The sequence below is a fragment of the Bufo gargarizans genome, chromosome 3 (genome assembly GCF_014858855.1).
Source record: "Bufo gargarizans isolate SCDJY-AF-19 chromosome 3, ASM1485885v1, whole genome shotgun sequence".
NCBI lineage: Eukaryota > Metazoa > Chordata > Amphibia > Anura > Bufonidae > Bufo > Bufo gargarizans.
In genome coordinates, this window is record NC_058082.1 from 161,426,678 (window position 1) to 161,445,189 (window position 18,512).

Below are 18,512 nucleotides of genomic sequence, written 5' to 3' on the forward strand. Positions count from 1 at the left end.
GGTACAGGACGTCCCCACTCCAGTATTGCCTGACACTGGGTTTTTGGACTAGACCCATATGCAGCACGAGGCCCCAAAATGTCCTCATTTCGGCTGCACTGACCGGCGTCCAGCCACCGGGTCTAGCCAAAACTGAGCCTGGGTTTTGAGCGACGAACTGTTGGGCGTACAGATTCGTCTGCTCCACCATCAAATTCACCAGTGGGTTACTGAAAAAAAAACTAAAATAGTCAATTTCAGTAAACCCCACTGTGGGAATCTGGATTCCAGGATTGCCAGCGAAATCCGGAATCTCAGGCTCAAAGTCCACTGGGGGACACCAGCTAAGTTCATCGGCAGGGGTCTCCGGTGAACTTATTTGGTGGGCCGGGAAACCAGTACGAACCCCAGGGCGGCTCGTACTAGGGTGGGCCACAGGATCCCTAGCATGTGCGGCCCCTGGCTCCGCCTGGCGGCGTCTCCGCCGCCTTGGTGGCTCATCGTCATCCGATGATGATGAGGAGGATGCTGATGATAAGAGGAATGTGGGGTCATCCTCATCCTCACTGGGGCTCTCGGAGTCGGAGGCAATCTGGGCATATGCCTCCTCGGCCGAGAACACCCGGCGGGCCATGGGTGTGTGTGCGTGTAGGTGTGCGTGTGTGGAAACCTTTATTATATGTGCGTGTGTGTGGGGGCAACGGGTGTTCGCGTACTAAAAAAAGGAAAAAAGGGCAAGTGTTAGGAAAAAAAAAAAGTTGCTGATTAGCGGTACAACGCTGATCAGCGGTGGGGCAGGCGATGCGCTAACAGTGGACGGACGCTAAAAAGTGCCGACCAGTCAGCGAACGCAGAAAAAAAAGTGGTGGTGAGGGGGCTAGTGGTGGGGGGGGGGGGGTTGGGGGGAGTGGTGGGGGGATGGGTGGAGGGGGTGGGGGGGCTGGTGGTGGTGGGGGGCTGGTAGGGGGGGGGCTGGTAGGGGGGGGGCAAGTGGCAGGGGGGGTCTGGGGTCTGAGATGGATCAAAAAAAGTTTTGTGTAAAAGTTAAAAGTTTTTTTTTTTTTTTTCCTAACTAACTTTTCCCTTCTTTCCCTGCCTAACGATGCCTCTCCCTCACTGACCCTAACCTACCTGGGTGGCGATGGGTGCAGGACGGTGATGGATGGCGATTAGGGGGACACAGGAGCTGGTGCTGGACGATGCTGCCGGGTGCTCGTGCAGAACAGGAAGAGGAGGGGAGAGAGGAGCGCAGGAAGTTTGAATCTCGCGCCTCTCTCCCCTGCACCAATCAGCACCCTGGACAGCAGTGTTCAGCACCAGGGCCAGCACCGCCTCCTCAAATCCTCGGACTGCGATTGGTGGTGTATAATTACGCCACCGATCGCAGTCTTTTTCCGGTTCATCGGGTCACCGGACACCCGAATGGACCGGAAACGCAGAAAACCGCAGGTCTGAATTGACCTGCGGTTTTCTGCGATCGCCGATACGGGGGGGTCAAATGACCCCCCCCTGCGTTGTTACGGGATGCCGGCTGAATGATTTCAGCCGAAATCCCGTTCCGATTAACCCCCGCGGCGCCGGAATGCCGATTTTAAGTCAGGACGTACCGGTACGCCCTTGGTCCTTAAGGACTCGGGAAATAGGGCGTACCGGTACGCCCTGTGTCCTTAAGGGGTTAAAGTGAACCTGTCACCGGGATTTTGTGTATAGAGCTGAGGACATGGGTTGCTAGATGGCCGCTAGCACATCCGCAATATCTAGTCCCCATAGCGCTGTGTGCTTTTATTGTGTAAACAAACCGATTTGATACATATGCTAATTAACCTGAGATGAGTCCTGTAGGTGAGATGAGTCAGGGACAGGACTCATCTCAGGTTAATTTGCATATGTATTAAATCGGTTTTTTTACACAATAAAAGCACACAGAGCTATGAGGAGCGGGTATTGCAGATGTGCTAGGGGCGATCTAGCAGCCCATGTCCTCAGCTCTATACCCCAAATCCAGGTGACAGGTTCCCTTTAAAGTTCCTGACCCGGCGTGGCTTGATCATGGCTGAGTAGGACGTGTGTCGCTGCAGCTCTCCCGCCACTCGAACTTACACAGCTATTTCCCGGCTACTAAAGCTGCCATAACCCGATCAAAATGGGCAGGAAAACTGCAAAGGGCACTGCTGAGACCGACCAGCAAGGTGACGGTGCCGGAATCCAGAGATTTTTCGGTTCCCAGCAGAACACAGTGGGACAGCAAGGAGCTCCCAAGATGGCCGCCGGCTCCTCCACGCCGCTTCCAGACCGCAGCTCCTGCTCGGCTCCCTTAGACACTGACTCCAGGAGCCCCTCCTCATGTGCCTCCGATATCGGCTGAGACTTGCAAGCGCAGCTGGGAGCGCTGCCTACAAAGGAGGACTTAGTTCACTCGGTCTCCCGGCTTGAACAGACCTATAAATCGGAGATGGAGGTACTGAAGGGGGAAATTATTCATTTGGGTCACCGGGTGGAGGCCTCTGAGAAAACGCAGGAGGCAGTATTTGAACACCTTGCAGACCACCAGCAAGTGATCTCTGCGCACTCCACGCAGATCTCCCAAATATTGTCTCATATCGACGATATTGATAACCGCCACCGGAGGAATAACCTCCGGATAAGGGGGCTTGCGGAGTCCGTTGCACCGTCTGACTTGGAAGCCACTGTCCAGGCGCTATTCAGCTCTCTGCTGCAGAGGTCAGAGGATACCCCCATTGAACTAGATCGAGTGCACAGGGCTCTAGGGCCCAAATCTGTCGACCCCAACAGACCGCGCGACATAGTTTGTCGCGTGCACTTCTTCAAAATTAAGGAGGACATTATGAGGGCTGCACGGCAATCTGAGGATTTATCCTACCAGCGGGCTCAAGTCCAGATTCTCCCTGACCTGTCGAGAAGGACACTCCAGCTACGCAGAACGGTACGCCCTATTCTTGCCCTGCTAAAAGAGAAGGACATAATATACCGCTGGGGCTTCCCATTTCAACTACACGCCAAGAAAGACGGCAAGATGGCGACGTTCCGTGATATGAAGATCTCCCTAAATTCTTGGAGACTTTCTCGCTACCTAGGGTCTCCCTCCCAGACTGGCCGGCGTTGCCATCCCCTGCACAGCTGCCAGATAGAGTGCAGTGGACGCAAGTCTCACCACGTTCATCGAAAGCGAGGAAGACGCCGTGAGAAGCTCTGCATATTTAGTCTGTGCTGGACTTTATTGTGCCCACTTTTTAAGTGGATCTCTAGCAACCGTTTTGCATTTATTGTGGTTCATGTATTCGGTTCCTACCTCTAGTTCATAGCTAGAAGTCACTAGCCTTTATACCCCTACGGGTGTTATGTGCAGTTTCTAGTTCTTTATGGCTCTGTCCTTGTCCTTGGTTCCACTGGTTGGACTAGTATAGGGACAGTACTGCGTTTACCAAATAGCTCTATACCAGTTATGCCTTAGTATTGAATGGTGGGAGGATGCTTGCTCACCCTGGGCTTTCATCGCTTCTATCTCTTCAGTGTGGCTGAAGATATCCCTGAGATGTTAATACCTCAGGCTGAACGCCACTGGTTATTGTTTTGCGTGTTTAATGTGTGTCTTTGCTCTGTCTACCCTGTCATGTCTAGTCTCCCCTTTCGTTTTTCCCTCCCCCTGTCCATTCCTGACAAACTTATATATAGATTCTTAATATGTACTATTCTATATGGCATCTATTAGAATCAGCTCTTACAATGTGAACGGTCTCAATGAGCTTTGCTTAATTCACACCCAGCTGCATTGAACCTGCCTTATTTTCGGATCACTCCCTGACTTGGGTAGCCCTAGGCATTGGTGACTCCTCCAGATCATTTGGTTCCTGGAAACTTAATGATAATATGCTTAGGGATCCTGTTTGTGCAGCTGACATTAGATCCGCCCTCTCTGACTTTGCTAACAGATTGGGGTCTCCTTTGTGTCTCTTATCGATCGACGCAGAGAAAGCGTTCCATCGCGTGGACTGGTCCTTTCTGCACGAGTCCCTGAAGGCGTTTGGGTTTGGCCCTGGTATGAAAGATAGAATTTTAGCACTTTACCGTGACCCTAGCACCCAGGTCCGAGTTAATGAATCTCTATCGACTCCTTTCCGTATCCATAATGGCACCAGACAAGGGTGCCCTCTTTCCCCTCTGTTGTACATTATGGTCATGGAATTTTTAGCTAGAGCTCTCAGGGCTAATGAGTCTATCAAAGGCCTTAAGATGGGGGACCTGGAGTCAAAAATAGCCATATACGCAGATGACCTCCTTATCTACTACACAGACCCGCTAATTGGCTTCCCAAATATATTGAGGGAGTTTTTGACCTTTGGAGACCTCAGCAATTTTAAAGTTAACCTCCATAAGTCGGAGGTCCTTAATATCACCTTACCCCAAGAGCTGGTCAACAACTTACCAACCTCTTTTCCTTTCCGGTGGGCGCGTGGCCATATAGCTTACCTGGGCACGGCTATTCATTCTAACCCGGCAGATTTATTTCTCCTGAACTTTACCCCCCTTATAGAGGACATCAAAAAGGACTTAAGGGGCTGGAAGGGGCTTCCACTAGCCTGGTTTGGTAGGATTCACAGGCTCAAAATGAATATTCTCCCTCGCATCCTGTACCTCTTCCGCACTATCCCCATACCTCTTCCGAACACCTTCTTCAGAACCCTTAGATCTATGTTCCTTAAATTTATTTGGGCAGGCTCTTCTCCTAGGATGGAGATGAGATTTTTGGTGAGATGCAGATCAAGGGGGGGCGCGGGGGTCCCGGACCTGCCAAATTATCACAAAGCGACCATCCTCTCATACATACTGGATTGGTTTCATAACGAACAATCTAAGAGGTGGATCCAGTTTGAGAAACTCGAGGTTGGGTTCCCAGCCCATAATCTGCTCTGGATTTCTCGGTCTAAAAGACCCCCACGTCTCCCCCTCTTGACCTCGGGTATTCTGAAGATTTGGGATAAAATTGCAATACCACTTGGCCTTACCCAATTCCCTAGCCCCCTAATCTCTCTTTTTAATAACCCTGATTTCCCTTTAGGCATGAAGAGTAAGTCGTTTCTGGGTTTGGAATTGGCAGGTAATCCTACTTTAGCCTCAGTTATGGAGAAGGGATCTTTACGGCCGCTATCCTTCTTTGCGGAGGGTTCGTCGCAAGGGGCGTGGTTTCGGTACAATAGCCTTAAAAATTACCTATCCTCTTTAGGCCCCAAGACAGCTCTAGCTAGAGATCTTACCTCTTTTGAATCATTGTGCACTCAAACATCCCCTCCTACACATTTAGTGTCTCTGACTTACGGTCTACTCCAGGGGAAAGACGACACCATCTCCACTTTACCCTATGTAAGGGTATGGGAAAGAGAACTGGGGAAGACATTCCCTGCTGACCAGTGGGAGAAGGCATTTGAGCTATCTTATAAGTCTTCTATTAGCTGCGGACTCCAGGAAAATAATTTTAAAGTGTTATCTAGGTGGTACAGGACCCCGGCCCTGTTGCATTCCTTCCTTCCCACATGCCCCAATACTTGTTGGAGATGTGGTAGTGAGGAGGGCAATAAGTCCCATATTTGGTGGTTCTGCAACAGAATTACACCGTTCTGGGAAGCTATTAATGACCTCTATGATTTGGCTTGTGGCAGTTCTACTAGGTGGACGCCAGAGGGTGCTTTACTCTCCAAGTTCCCTAGCTCTGCTTCCACCTTGAGAAAAGGCCTATTGAGATTCTTTGTTCAAGCCGCTCGCCTGGTCATACCTAGATTCTGGAAATCCACATCTGCCCCTCTCCTTAGGGACTGGCTAATAACCTTTGAGAAAATCTATAGAATGGAGGAACTCTGGGCGGAGGACTTGGGTAATTCCACCAAATTCTTAAAATTCTGGACTCCCTGGATTATGTTTAAGTGTTCTAGCGAATTTATCAATTGGCTGAACAGAGACGGTGCCAGTCCCTAAGGAGATATTGGCCCCCTCCTTAGATATCCACTATCCTATATCAAGATGTTAATCCCATTTGAACTGGGAATATTTTTATAGACTGGCTCACTCAAGTTGAAATCTATTTTTCTGATTTTTGTTTCTCTATGTCTTTGGTCAGGATTCCTCTTCCCCTTCCCCCCTCATCTGTTTTTCTGTTTATGTCCTCGTCTATGTCATTTGTTTCTTTGTGTGTGTATACATCAGAGTGCTCACTCCTAGGCATCTGCTAATTAGACTCTGTTGTGCCACTTAACTGTAAGGAATGATCACTGGTTACGCTCTCCTGTGCGTCTTATTACTCTTTGTACCTATGACCATCTGATCGTATAAATTTACTTGTACACAGCTACGACTTGTTATCGGGCTGTTTATGTCTCTTGATGTATTGTTCTTTTCTTGGCTCTCTCGAATAAAATAAATTAAACCAAAAAAAAAAAAAAGTTCCTGACCCTTGCCTAAGGACCTGGAATTTTTCCTCTGTAGTGAGAATGCACTGACTTGGACCATCTCTGGCGTGATAGCTGTGTGAAAGGCCAACTCTGGTAAACAGCTAAAAAGAAACCAGAAATATCTCCTTTGTGAATGTCTGTAAAGTGTTTGGACGCTGCTGAAGCATTAGGGCTCTTTCACAGGAGCGGATGCCGTGCGGGTAATCCACTGCGTGAAAGAGAGCCAAGCCGCACTCTGGACAGCAGAGACATGATTGATAATGCTCCGTGCCTCTCTGTGATCTTTTTACTACAAAATCACAGTGAGATAAAGTTGTCACTGTGATTTTGTAGTAAAAAGATCACAGAGAGGCAAAGAGCGTTATCAATCATGTTAATGCTCCATGTCTTTGCTGTCTGGAGCGGGGTTTGGCACTCTTTCAGGGCTTGTTTCAGTGTTTTGCGGACCGTTTTTCAGAGATCCGTTGTTCCGTTATTATTATCACGGCAAGCATCTTCAGAGGAGCAGTCACATGACATCTCTGCCTACTTGTGATGCCATAGTGACAACAGCACCTCAGGTGTCATCTTATCAGTCCTCCAGTCTAATAACTACATAGAGAAATCAACATAATGATAGCAATCCTATAAACATACACAAAAAAATAATATATATACACATTATATATATATATATATATATATATATATATAGAGAGAGAGAGAGAGAGAGAGAGAGAGAGGGGGAGAGAGAGAGAGAGACATATATACAGTGCCTTGCAAAAGTATTCACCCCCCTTGACTTTTTTCGTGTTTTGTTACATTACAGCCTTAAGTTCAATTTTTTCTTAATCTGAATTGTATGTGATGGATCAGAACTCAATAGCCTAAGTTGGTGAAGTGAAATGAGAAAAATATATAAATAAAACAATTGTTTAGAAATAGAAAACAGAAAATTGGTACGTGCGTATGTATTCCCCCTTTTGTTAGAAAGCCCATAAAAAGCTCTGGTGCGACCAATTACCTTCAGAAGTCACATAATTAGTGAAATGATGTCCACCTGTGTGCAATCTAAGTGTCACATGATCTGTCATTACATATATACACCTTTTTTTAAAGGCCCCAGAGGCTGCAACACCTAAGCAAGAGGCATCACTAAAGCAAACACTGCCATGAAGACCAAGGAACTCTCCAAACAAGTAAGGGACAATGTTGTTGAAAAGTACAACTCAGGGTTAGGTTAAAAAAAAAAAATCCAAATCTTTCATGATCCCCAGGAGCACCATCAAATCTATCATAACCAAATAGAAAGAACATGGCACAACAGCAAACCTGCGGCCGCCCACCAAAACTCATGGACCGGGCAAGGAGGGCATTAATTAGAGAGGCAGCACAGAGACCTGAGGTAACCCTGGAGGAGCTGCAGAGTTCCAGAGCAGAGACTGGAGTATCTGTACATAGGATGACAATAAGGCGTACGCTCCATAGAGTGGCCAGAAGAAAGCCAATACTTTTAGCTAAAAACAATAAGGCACATTGTGAGTTTTCGAAAAGGCATGTGGGAGACTCCCAAAATGTATGGAGGAAGGTGCTCTGGTCTAATAAGACTAAAATTGAACTTTTTGGCCACTAAAGAAAACACTATGTCTGGTGCAAACCCAACAAATCACATCACCCAAAAACACCATCATGTTTTTCAGCAGCTGGGACTGGGAAACTGGTCAGAGTTGAGGGAAAGATGGATGGTGCTAAATACAGGGATATTCTTCAGCAAAACCAGTACAACTCTGTGCGTGATTTGAGGCTAGGACGGAGGTTCACCTTCCAGCAGGACAATGACCCCAAACACACTGCTAAAGCAACACTTCAGTGGTTTATGGGGAAACATGTAAATGTGTTGGAATGGCCTAGTCAAAGCCCAGATCTCAATCCAATAGAAAATCTGTAGTCAGACTTAAAGATTGCTGTTCACAAGTGCAAACCATCCAACTTGAAGGAGCTGGAGCAGTTTTGCAAGGAGGAATGGGCAAAAATCCCAGTGGTAAGATGTGGCAAGGTCATAGAGACCTAGCCAAAGCTCATAGGATGAATAGTTATGCACATTGACTTTTTCTGTTATTTTGTCCTACTTGTTGTTTGCGTCACAATAAAATAAAAAAAACATCTTCAAAGTTGTGGGCATGCTCTGTAAATTAAATTATGCAAATCCTCAAGCAATCCATGTTAATTGCAGGTTGTCAGGCACCAAAACACGAAAAAAAAGTTGAGGGGGTGAATACTTTTGCAAGGCACTGTATATATATATATATATATATATATATATATATATATATACACACACACACACACACACACACACACACACACACATATACACACACACAATAATATATATAAATAAACATACCCACACTATATAAATATATACATAAAATTCAGAAAAAATATACATGCTGTTTTCATTTTTATATATAGTATATTTTTTATATAAATATATATATATATATATATATATATATATATACACACACATACATATATGTGGTATATATACACATATATAATTATGTATATACTGTAAATATAAAACTTCCCACCCATTGGATCCTGTGGACACAGTATGGAATGGGGCCAAGATCAGCTATTAGTAATAGATAGGGGTCTGCGGCCGTACAGTGCACCTCATATCTATCTATCTATCTATCTAACTGAAATATAAAAAAGAAAATCCTTTGGAGACAATAAGTTGCCTCTAGGGTCTGTTTCTTTGAATCAAAACCTTAGGCCACAAGAATAATTTCCTCTGGTAGACCTAAGGAACCCCAGTCTGACCTTGGAAAACATCATTTAAAAAAACATTAAAATATCTTAAAAATCAAATACAAGTTTATAAATCAGGACCACTGATGAAGGAGTGAGCATACACTTCGAAACATGTATGATTTCGACTCTCATATCGCAGGACTTACTCTCGACTTTTATGGAACTTTTACAAACTTTTACACCACCTCTGATATTCAAGACTCGACCGTACAGCCGAAAACCAATTTACCTGAACACGTGGGAAGCCGAGCTGACACCTCCAGGACCACGCAGGGTATCGTACTTGGACGGCGAATTATCGCGGCTGGGGTCATCTACAGGAGGGAGGTAAAACAGGTCGGATACTGACCGCTCCGTGGGACGCCACGTAGTAGCGGATGTTTAGACTGACAACCAGTCACTATCGATTTTTATCATCCGAAAAAGTTACTTTCTAGCACCTCAGTATCTATTTATCAACTCAAGGAATTCTCTCAAAGCATATTACACTGACTCGAAAAATTGCTTATTCGAATCAATACTGTCTACTATAGCTATATGAAATGCGAATTTGTCTGCTAAATATCAAGTGAGAGGCCCATTCAATTCCCATCCATAGGCCTCAGGAATTGGGACTACAATTCATGTTGGTGTGCGTTATATTGCGATTTTATGTTGGTGTGCGTTTTTAATTGCGATTTTAGTCATACGATTTTATCAATGCGAATTTCTATATGCGATTTTACACATGATATTATTGTATGAACCATTACTTATGCCGTACCTACTTTTTACCTATTTTTGACTCTGCAAATAAATTGAATTCTCTATATACACTAACGCATGGTGTCAAAAGGTTGAGTGCCAGTCACTATTTTTATATCCAATTCATGCTCCTTCTTTTAACTAGGTGGGTCAAACGTGACTAGAGCACCTATCCATACCTTCAGTTGGGTGAGCCTCTATTCCTTATTCTCTAAATAATAATCATTGTTTATCTAACGCCAACACATTCTGTAGGTCCTTACATTTCAGGGGGTTCATGTGCAAACAAAATCAGATATTACCAAGTAAAAAACGAATTGCCGGTACATGTACTTTAAAAAAAAACATTTGACATATCAAAAGTTTTGATCTGTGGAGATTATACTGATCACTAAAATGAGGAGACACAGAGCACTGTCTCTCCTCACTTCCGGAGACTTTCTATTGAGCCCGTCTTCAGCAGCAAAGAGAGAGCGCTCTACGTCAGCACTTCCGTCTCCTCAAGTTGCAGATTGCCTCAGCACTTAAACCCCTACAGAACAAAACCTTTGATATGTCACTACTACATTACTAAAAGTTTTCTGACAGTACAGAGGAACTTTAGTGAAACAAAAGCAATGTGCACCCTGCTCACAAGAGCTTACAATCTATGAGGATATAAGGATGACACAAGAGGTAAGAGTGCTTGATGATACAATTGTCCAGCCATCTTTTATAAAACAAGGTAGTACACTGAAAGTTGCAAGAGTTGGTCACCTAGCCAGTATCAGCATATGGACACACCCAAATATTGGGTACTATGGTGGAAGCAGTGTGGGGATTCTGTTGAATGCATGAAGCTCTAAAGAATAATGGCAATAAAAGAACAGGAGTCAGCTTCTAAAATGTGATAGGACTGCTTAAAAAATGGGTTTTTAGGGCATGCTTGAAGGGGTTGTCCAGGTTCTAGATATTAATAACCTGTCCTCAGGTCATCAATATCAGATTGTGAGGGCCCAGTACCCCCACAGGTCAGCTCTTCACAGCACCAGAAATACCACAGTGAATGGAGCTGGAAGCCGAAAACCTCTGTAAACAGCAGTAACTGAGCATGGAAACTATGGATGGACCTGTCTGCATCTGTCTCCGTCCACTGTGTTGTTTCCCGCGCTGTCCATCCGTCCACTGTCCATCTCTGGTGGTGCCAGATGCTAGGCTCCCAACCAATCTGATATTTATTACCTATCCTGAGGAAAGGTCATCAGTATCTGGAACCCAGACAAGCCCTTTAAAATGATGGATGTTGGAAATTAATTTGATTGTCCAGGGTGTCACATTCTAGAGGAAAGTCTTGAAGATGTGAGTGGGAGAGTCAGATTATGGAGGACTTTAGCCTTTGTTGGTAAGGTGTAGAGTGCCTCAGAAGAGAAGTAGAACCAGCAACAACGGATGTGGTCAGAGAGGTAGGAAGACAACCAAGATAGAGTGTAATGCTGTAATGTCACATAAATCCGCACATAAATCTTCAGTGTGGTCACAATGATGATCTGACTAAACAAAGTTAAAATAGGCTGTTTGCTGTGCAAAAACATCCAAACAAAGAGGAAGTTAAAGAGCCAGAACAGGAAGTAGTATACATGGATCAACTTTTAAAGATTATATCCAGAAAACCATCCATTTGTATAAAAAAAATTAGAACAACATAGAATAGTCACATATTGCTTGTTAAAAGGAATCCGTCACCCTGATGTTGGACCATTATCTGCAGACATGGAGTCCAGATCGCTATTTTTCTATGTATTGTATGCCTGTGCACAGGAGTCCTCTCCATTATGTTAGAACAGCAGAGCGGTCCAGACTGTGTATTTCAGTGCAGCTTTGATCGCTGTTAGCAGGGGGACGGGGGGCAGTGGGAAAATAAAAAATTGTGACCTGGATTCCTTATCTGCAGTACTACTCATGTATTACTGCAGATAATAGTCCAGGAAAGTGGTGACAGATTGCCTTGAATATGGAATAAAACATTTTGATGGAAGAATAAATTAAATGCTCAGTAAGGAGAACAAGGTCACATCACATGAAGCATCAATCATTAGCCAATAATACAATATTATAAACCAACTACTACCCTGAATACACAGTCGAGCCGATTTACAAACCGGATTCCCAAAAAGTTGGGACACTATACAAATCGTGAATAAATACTGAATGCAATGATGTGGAGGTGCCAACTTCTAATATTTTATTCAGAATAGAACATAAATCACGGAACAAAAGTTTAAACTGAGAAAATGTACCATTTTAAGGGGAAAATATGTTGAATCAGAATTTCATGGTGTCAACAAATCCCCAAAAAGTTGGGACAAGGCCATTTTCACCACTGTGTGGCATCTCCCCTTCTTCTTACAACACTCAACAGACGTCTGGGGACCGAGGAGACCAGTTTCTCAAGTTTAGAAATAGGAATGCTCTCCCATTCTTGTCTAATACAGGCCTCTAACTGTTCAATCGTCTTGGGCCTTCTTTGTTGCACCTTCCTCTTTATGATGCGCCAAATGTTCTCTATAGGTGAAAGATCTGGACTGCAGACTGGCCATTTCAGAACCCGGATCCTTCTCCTACGCAGCCATGATGTTGTGATTGATGCAGAATGTGGTCTGGCATTATCTTGTTGAAAAATGCAGGGTCTTCCCTGAAAGAGATGACGTCTGAATGGGAGCATATGTTGTTCTAGAACCTGAATATATTTTTCTGCATTGATGGTGCCTTTCCAGACATGCAAGCTGCCCATGCCACATGCACTCATGCAACCCCATACCATCAGAGATGCAGGCTTCTGAACTGAGCGTTGATAACAACTTGGGTTGTCCTTGTCCTCTTTGGTCCAGATGACATGGCGTCCCAGATTTCCAAAAAGAACTTCGAATCGTGACTCGTCTGACCACAGAACAGTCGTCCATTTTGCCACACTCCATTTTAAATGATCCCTGGCCCAGTGAAAACGCCTGAGCTTGTGGATCTTGCTTAGAAATGGCTTCTTCTTTGCACTGTAGAGTTTTAGCTGGCAACGGCGGATGGCACGGTGGATTGTGTTCACTGACAATGGTTTCTGGAGGTATTCCTGAGCCCATTCTGTGATTTCATTTACAGTAGCATTCCTGTTTGTGGTGCAGTGTCGTTTAAGGGCCCGGAGATCACGGGCATCCAGTATGGTTTTACGGCCTTGACCCTTACGCACAGAGATTGTTCCAGATTCTCTGAATCTTCGGATGATGTTATGCACAGTTGATGATGATAGATGCAAAGTCTTTGCAATTTTTCGCTGGGTAACACCTTTCTGATATTGCTCCACTATCTTTCTGCGCAACATTGTGGGAATTGGTGATCCTCTACCCATCTTGGCTTCTGAGAGACACTGCCACTCTGAGAAGCTCTTTTTATACCCAATCATGTTGCCAATTGACCTAATTAGTGTTAATTGGTCTTCCAGCTCTTCGTTATGCTCAAATTTACTTTTTCCAGCCTCTTATTGCTACTTGTCCCAACTTTTTTGGGATTTGTTGACACCGTGAAAATTTGAATCAACGTATTTTTCCTTTAAAATGATACATTTACTCGGATTAAACGTTTGATCTGTCATCTACGTTCTATTACAAATAAATATTGACATTTGCCATCTCCACATCATTGCATTCAGTTTTTATTCACAATTTGTATAGTGTCCCAACTTTTTGGGAATCCGGTTTGTACTAATATATATTTACTAATATATATATGGGCTGTTTAGACAAGCACCAAATTCATCACAATGGCTAGTTACGGTATATTTTCCCTATGGAACAGACATAACTAATGCAGTCAGCAGGTGGCAGTATCACAAGCACACAGTCTACTTGTCATTGAGGTCAATAGGTGTCAGATTTAAATACTAATAGCAATTTATCATAAGCTTTCAAACTATTTTAATCATTGGTAGAGCAAAATTAGGCCTTAAAAACTTCAGGTTATTTCTCTTAAACAGCAAATGAAAGGCTTATGAACTCAAGCACATGGCTGTTCCGTGTGCACATGGCTTATAGAGTGACGACAGAGTCTCTCTTCTCTGTGTCATCGCATGGTGTCTTGCTGAAGCAATCTATTCTCCCTTAGAAGCGATATCACCTCCATTATGCAGAATACAGAAAGCAATACTACATGGCACCATTTGTTCTCACTGATTTATGCAAAATGTATAGTATGGGCCCATGACAGTCTATAGGCAACACATTACAGATCTGTATCAAATGGATCCATACTTTGGAAAAATGCATGAGCCGTTTGTGTCAATGCAGCCAACAGCTTAGGCTACTTTCACACCTGCGTTTGGTGCGTATCCGTCATGGATCTGCACAGACTGATCAGTTTAGATAATACAACCGTCTGCATGCGTTCAGAACGGATCCGTTTATATTATCTTGAACATAGCCAAGACGGATCCGTCTTAAAGGGTTTCTATCACCTCGTTTTGACATTATTAGCTATCAGACACTAGCGATCCGCTAGTGTCTGCTCTACCAAACAATGCTATTATAATACCTTTGTGTGCAGCCGTTTGCCTAAAAAACAAACTTTTATTGATATGCTAATGAGCCTCTAGGTGCTATGGGGGTGTCTTTTCAGCACCTAGAGGCTCGGTCTACTCACACAAAATGCCGCCCAGCGCGTCCCTCCAGCCCGCCCATCTCCTCTGGAATGCGATCCTCCCTCTGAGCCAGCGGTTGAATTCTCACGCCTGTGCCATGCGCGTCTGTATTCGGCGCAGGCGCAGTGAATGTCTGACCGCTCCCTGCACAGACATCTCCACTGTCTGACCAGACTATTTATTTGCAGTCTAAAGGTTAGAAAATATGTGTATAATATGAGATCATAAGCGGATTTATTTTTAATTGCTGTGCATTCATAAAATAAATAATAAAAAGAAGTGCTTTTTGTGTCATTTCTCTTTTTTTTTTCTAATTGATTTTGCTCCCTGCCTCTTGGTTCCAGATCCATGAGTTCACAACTATCCTCATTAAGCTTTGATTCCCACCTGTGGATGGGGTCTTGAGCACTGCTGCAACCAGTGACTGCCATGTCCAATCGCTGAGGCCAGTCTTTGGCTGCAGCAGCGCACAAGACCCCATCCATGATGGAAATTTACGGTGAAGACAGCTGGGGAGCAGGTAAATATGCTTCCCTTTACAGGTCTGGTGGAGAGGTGGGGATTTAAAATACAAGGCAATCCGTGACAACCCCTTCAATGTATTGTATAGCCAAAGCCAGGAAGGCATCCTAAAGCCAAGAACAATATTTTTTGTTACAAAAAATTTATCAAAACCTGCACTGTGTGAGCCTGACTTTACATGTGTGGTGCATGCAGATGCCCTTTATGTACATTAACATGCATCTGTGATTTTTTCTTATGAATCAACGGTAGCATGTAGTTTCCACTTTCTCTGTGTGAATGCTTTTTGAAAAAGTTTGAAAACGTAAACATCGGTTCAAAGTAAAAATAAGGAGAGCAGTGATGTCATCATGCAATAATATAAGCATTGTATTCTGGTCATGCATTGTCTTGCTTTAGCTTTACTTTTTTAGTTTTTTTTCAAGCATGTTGCAAGACCAGAACACAATGCATGAATTACTGCATAAAGAGTTGAGCTCTGCCTCCATTTTTATTTGAATTGGTGATGAGTTGGGGGGTCAGTTGGACAACCCCCCCCCCCAATGGAGTGAACATACCCTTCACAGTCAGTATTAAGTTTGTCTTTAGCAACAGAGTAAATGGAGACAAAGGTACGAGAAAAGGAAAGCTGATCTCCTGATTCCTGTTGTGAGATGGGAGAAGGTGGGGGTGATGCAGAGAAATGGATGTTCCAACATATGCAACTTTTGGCAGCACTAAACTAAGGACACATCTACAGCTGCCCAAATATTGGAATCTATTTTGACAGGCACTCGTTAGGGGACATTATAATAAAATGTTTCCATTAAAAGTTGGCCTTAATTGCAGGATCAGCAGTGAATATGTGAAGGTTCATATTCATCCAGGTCATAGTATAGCAGTAGTAATAACTCACAGCAACTAGACTTGTATTTTTCTTGAAGATGTTTCGCTATTAATCCGAATGACTTTCTCAGTTAGAATGGCTTGTATGAGAATTCTCTGGCATTAAGTACTGGTGACTCATGCTTCAGTCATGGAGGTAAGATGTAGATTGCTAATAAATAGCTAGGACAGGCACTCTGCATTTGAAACCATCCAAATAAGATATATCTTTTGTATAGATAAACAGTATTTAATATTATAGTCACAATAAACTATTAAAAACAATACAAAAACACATAGATATAGATATTAGGTTGAAAAAAAAAATATATATACACTGTTCAGTGGTAATATCACACTGTTGGTTGTATGAGTTCTAGATCAGCTAAGAGGTTTTTTTTGAGCAACAGAGGGGTTTGATAACTTCTAACTTCATATATAATACTGGTATTTATCATACATACAACCACATTATAGTGCCATGATGTATGTTATATTTGTATATTGTAAGGCTACTTTCACACTTGTGGCAGTGTGATCCGGCGGGCAGTTCCGTCGTCGGAGGCCGCCGGATCCGCCGATCTGCCACTGACTGAAAGCATTTGTGAGACTGATCCGGATGCAGATCCGTCTCACAAATGCATTGCAAGGACGGATCAGTCTCTCCGCTTGTCATGCGGACCGACGGATCCGTCTTGTACATTTTTCTCATTTTTACCGATCTGCGCATGCGCATGCCGGAAAGACGGATCCGGCATTCCGGTATTCTGAATGCCGGATCCGGTGCTAATACATTCCTATGGGGAAAAATGCCAGATCCGGCGTTCAGGCAAGTCTTCAGGTTTTTTTGCCGGAGAGAAAACCGTAGCATGCTACGGTTTTCTCTTTTGCCTGATCAGTCAAAACGACTGAACTGAAGACATCCTGATGCAAACTGAACGGATTACTCTCCATTCAGAATGCATGGGGATAAAACTGATCAGTTCTTTTCCGGTATAGAGCCCCTGTGACGGAACTCTATGCCGAAAAAGAAAGACGCAAGTGTGAAAGTACCCTTAGGCTACATTCACACGTCAGTATTTTTCTATATCCCCAATTTCAGTCCGTTTTTTGCGGATCCGTTGTTCCTGAAAATGTTTCCGTATGTCATCAGTTTTTTGCGGATCCGCAAAAAACGGAAACATGTATACATTTCAATAAGCAAATAAAGTTGTTTGGATTTCTTTGAAAAAAATTTGGAAAAAAAAAGTTGCTGTTTGCAGGATTTAATTTCCAGGAACGGAATCCGCATAAAACGGATGACATACGAATGTCTTCCGTTTTTTGCGGATCCATTGACTTTGTATTGTACCAGGATCCGATTTTTGCGGAAAAGAATAGGACATGTTTTATATTTTTTCGGACATGCGGAACGGAACAACTGAAACGGACAGCACACATTGTGCTGTCCGATTTTTTTCAGGACCTATTAAAAATGAATGGGTCCAGATCTGTTCCCCAAAAAACGGAACAGATCAGGAAAGAAAAAACGGACGTGTGAATGGACCCTAAAAGTTATACACAATAGCTTTGCTTCCTTCTAATAAAACCCATAAACAATATTAAACAGGTTTCTGTATTCTGTATGAATAGTCCACGTTGATCGTACTGGAAAGTCTCTTAATTTGTTCAGTACATATAAGGGCTCTTTCACACTTGCGTTCTTTTCTTCCGGCATAGAGTTCCGTTGTTGGGGCTCTATGCCGGAAGAATCCTGATCAGTTTTATCCTAATGCATTCTGAATGGAGAGAAATCCGTTCAGGATGTCTTCAGTTCCGGACCGGAACATTTTTTGGCCGGAGAAAATACCACAGCATGCTGCGCTTTTTGCTCCGGCCAAAAATCCTGAAGACTTGCAGCAAGGCCGGATCCGGAATTAATGCCCATTGAAAGGCATTGATCCGGATCCGGCCTTAAGCTAAACGTCGTTTCGGCGCATTGCCGGATCCGACGTTTAGCTTTTTCTCAATGGTTACCATGGCTGCCGGGACGCTAAAGTCCTGGCTGCCATGGTAAAGTGTAGTGGGGAGCGGGGAGCAGCATACTTACCGTCCGTGCGGCTCCCGGGGCGCTCCAGAGTGACGTCAGGGCGCCCCAGGCGCATGGATGACGTTATCGCATGGCACGTCATCCATGCGCATGGGGCGCTCTGACGTCATTCTGGAGCGCCCCGGGAGCCGCACGGACGGTAAGTATACCGCTCCCCACTACTACTATGGCAACCAGGACTTTAATAGCGTCCTGGCTGCCATAGTAACACTGAAAGCATTTTGAAGACGGATCCGTCTTCAAATGCTTTCAGTTCACTCGCGTTTTTCCGGATCCGGCGTGTAATTCCGGCAAGTGGAGTATACGCCGGATCTGGACAACGCAAGTGTGAAAGAGGCCTAAATCTGTGGAACGCCACGGTCGGTGAACGCTAACAACTAAGGCCGAATGC